Source organism: Triticum dicoccoides, chromosome 5B (genome assembly GCF_002162155.2).
Source record: "Triticum dicoccoides isolate Atlit2015 ecotype Zavitan chromosome 5B, WEW_v2.0, whole genome shotgun sequence".
Taxonomy (NCBI): domain Eukaryota; kingdom Viridiplantae; phylum Streptophyta; class Magnoliopsida; order Poales; family Poaceae; genus Triticum; species Triticum dicoccoides.
The window spans coordinates 654,119,942-654,124,168 of record NC_041389.1 but is presented as its reverse complement, the minus strand read 5'-3'; positions in this window follow the sequence as shown (position 1 = coordinate 654,124,168).

The window sequence follows — 4,227 nt, the reverse complement described above, 5'->3', positions numbered from 1 at the left end:
AAATGGTCATCAATATGAATATTTTTATTTCATTTTATAAGAGTCAAATCAAGACGTTGTATTTTTACTTGATTTTTTGACCATAACAAGAAGTAGTTCGGCCATTGCATTAAGAAGGGGGGACAACCGTACATTAGCTGAGAACCGGCTTAGAGAGCAAGAACTGGAAATGAAAAAAGAGAAAAAAGGAAAATAAAAACAGTGCTGAAAAGGCTGCAGATCATACTACATAATGTGCTTTCATGCTTCAGGATCAACAAAGTGAAGGTTGGATTAGGAGGTAGTATAACTGCACAAAGAACAACCTACATTGCACAGTAGTTATAGGTTCCCGTATAACTGCACTGTGGTCGTAGTTTCCAGTAGTTATAGGACACGAAGGCAGTATAACTGCACAAAGATGAACCTAGATTGCACAGTATAACTGAACAAAGATGAACCTGCATGCTCCAGTATAATTGCACTGTAGTTATATGGGGTAGTACCATCTTTACTATTCAAGATCCACTCTCTTCGTTCAGAATCATGACCTATGTTCAGAAAACATAAATGAAAGGTTGAACCAAGATGCATTTCTCACTAAAAAAAATACCAAGACATCTTATCCATTAAAACCAGCACTATATTCTGCAGAAAGAAATCGACCATTCCAGTTCAAACAATGCTTTGAAAATGGACCTTTTGTCCGGTTGCTGTTAAAACGATAACCAATTTGTTGCCCTTTGGGTGAGTATTTACCTTGACTACCCATAAATATTTACTTGTTGAAGTCAGTCCCAAAACCGGTAGATTATCCACTCTAAATCAGCCTGTTACCAATCGGCATACAAATGTTTGATGCTTAACGGACCACGACACCCAAGCAATCTTGGTACGATTACTTGATGCTTGTAGCTAGCAGCCACGGACATTCACCTGCTCTAGCTACCACAATCTGTACGGAATTCACCTTAAAACACACAAATGTGAAGCAATATATAGACAAGTTAACCTATTATATAATTGTTTTGCAAAGCAAATCAACTACTAATCACTGAAAGAAAGCTGTGAACAAGCACAATTCTGAATTCTTTATGGGTTTATATCTCTCCAAAAATTAAGATGCCTTGTGAACATTCCCATCACATAAAATTGAACCACTCACTTTTTTCTCTAAGCTCTCTACATAGACAATCTGTCCACTGCCAATAGCAACTCATGTGCACAAAATAGCTCTTCCTGAACCTGCGAAAGCCATAATTAACATTAGTGATGCAGGCAAACTCACTCACAAATAGCTACTATAAGGCTACTGAATATCACTCACATGAGTTTGTTTCTTCTGGACAAACACCGAGGTAGAATAGTTTCACAAAATATCCATTGAATATCTTATGAGATAGAAGTCTTGACTCTCCTGAAATGAATAGTTGTGCCACACCAATTAAACTGAAGCGCGATCTAGTACAGATTTGTTTTACTGAAGAACGATCCCCAAGAGCTTGAGATGAATTAATACGCACATGGCCTTGCTCTAAGCGGCTGATGCAAAACTCACGAGCTAAGCAGTTCATGCAAAGTAAGTCGTTCCTAACCATAGAGCATCACGTGTCATGGCCGTCGGCATGGCCAAACATACCTGGGAATAGAGCAACTCCCAGGCGGAGTGCACGGACGCATGGAGGGGACTGGGGCACCCGTTGCTGTTGCCGCGCGAAGGGATCAGGGGGCTACCGTGGCGATTGTTGGCCAGCGAAGTGCGGCGAGCCGGCGATGCGGGCACCCGGTGCCGTCTCGACTTTGTCTTCGTGTGGTGGAGTGGGGAGCGCCGGGAGGACGGCTGGTGGGCACCGAGAAGGGAGCGGTGAGAGGGACCACTGGGAGGGCGGTGGCCGGCGGGTGAGGGGCGCCGAAGAGGCCCGCGGGTGGTTGGGCGCCGAAGAGGCCCATGGAGGGCCGGCGGAGGCGGTGCCGTGTGGGGAGATGTGGAGGGCAGGAGGCATGGTTTGGGCGTGGACGGCCGGCGGAGCAGAGGAGCGGTGGCGATGACCGGCGCGTACAGGCTGCGTGCCTGCCTCCATGGGACGCCATCGTCAGGGATTTTTGGCAGGGGAGGAAGTGATGAAGGGATTAGCGGAGCGGAAGGGGAGGAAATGACGGAGGGATTAGCGGAGCGGATGGATCAGTGGGATCAGCGGATGCCGATCGCAGAGTTTTCGTCCGTCCTCTTAAATTGCTAAATCTACTTTGGTGAGAGTTAGTTGTTGTGTTAACGGTTAGATATAAACAAATGTGACTAATCGTGAGGCTCCAATTAGTCTGTGTTGTTGCGTGTACACTTGACGGGGTGCGTTTAGAAAAGATAATGTTCGCTTGTTTAATAGTAGTATAGAAGTATAGAAAAGCCAGTGACCATTCCCGTTGTACGTGGGGCACCTCTTTTTATAGAGGCTGTGAGCTCTTTTTTTAATGCCACTGTTTTTATTCTTGGGGTATGCTTGTGCTGTCACAGGAATAGAATCATCTTAACAGTTCTTGCCACTGTTTTTATTCTTGGGGTATTTCTACATGAAGGAATATACATGACTACTTTGATCCCAAAAATATAGGGCAACAATTGCGAGATTTCTTCTTCTTTTGTGAGTACGCCAACTAGCACAAATTATTTAGGGAGAAACTGCTATAGCAAACCAGAGTCATCAAAAAGAAAAAATCAATTGCTGCAGCGACGAACTTCCCATTATGATCTCGAAGGACTACTCGTTGGATTTGACAGAACTGAAGCGAGACGACGGTGTCGTCGGTGAGGGCTCAGACAAGGACTCGTCGGAGGTGAGGCACCGGATGTGGGGGGGAGGGGGGGGACTACTGCAGTCAACTTATCAAAAAAGGCTTTCACCCCATTTTATATATAAAGAAATGACCGACAACACCCGATACAAGCGCACACCCTCACAACACATGCACACACGCACCCAATGCAGTATACATAAGCATTGAGCGCAGCATCACCAACCCAAGCACTACACTAAGAGGTGAAGCCGCATATGACGATCTGTGCGCTCCAAGGCGGCGCCTTCAGGAAATGAATGACACCGAAGCGCCGTCAGCGCGCGATCTGAGGATCAGAGTTTCCCCTAGAGCAACACGACATGCAATGAGTGCCACGACAATGCCTTCAAGAAGGGAACGAGTTTCGCCGCCGCCGGTCCGTCCGAAGATAGAGTAGGTTTTCACCCCAGCCACCACTCACGCCACTGAACACCACACCCCGGCTACCATGCCACCCACACGGCCGTGGCAACCGGGCAACACCAAGCCACGAGCTTTGCCCATGAGCACCGCGGAACCACCACCAGGGCCGCCACCCTGCATCGAAGACCTTGACACCACCTCACCGAGATCCGCCACTACCCCAACCAAAGCACATGGATGGCCCCCAGTGCCGAGACTCAATAGGCCGGCCAAACTTGGCCTTCATCGACCCGTTCTGCGGCACCGGGCGCGAGACGAGCTTGGTCCTACTGTCGGGCGCGAGACAAGGTCAGTCCTGCTGCCGCGCGCGAGACGAGCTCGGTCCTGTTGTCGGGTGCGAGACGAGTGATGGACCGCAGTGGGGGAGGGCCAGCCCTTTGATGAAGATAGCGACCAGACGCCGCGAAGATGGCTCGAAGGTCGAACCAGGCCGCCTACAAACGAACTAACGCCAAAAATCCAGTTGTCGCCGCAGGCAACCTGCCGAGCCGTCGCGGTGCCGGCGCGACAAATGGAAGCCTCCACCAGAGGGCTGAGCCGCCTCGCCGCCATCGCCCACAGCCAAAGCAGCAGCCACGCCAGCTAGTGCCGCAACACGTGCCGCCCACCGGAAATCGCCAGATCCGGTCGGCACGCTCCGCCACCACCGCCACCAAGCCGTTGTTGCGCCGGCCCCCTCGCTATCAGCAGCCGCCGGGTCGCGCTGCCCGTAGCCCTCGCTGCAGGAGGCACCACCCGCCATGCCGCTCCCCGCCCGCGCTATGAGCAGCTGCCACCGCGCAGACTGGCCTGCCATCCTTGCCGCCACAGCTACCACCGCACGCCCTGCCACCAACCATGCCGCCCGAAGCCCGACAGGAACACTGGAGCCCACCACGACCCCGTGCGCCGCCGCGCCGCGACGCCCGGCGCCCGCGTCGCGCCCAGGATGGAGGTGCTGCGCCGCGCCAACCCTAGCCACCAAGGGAACGCGAGGTCTTTGCCCGTCCGATC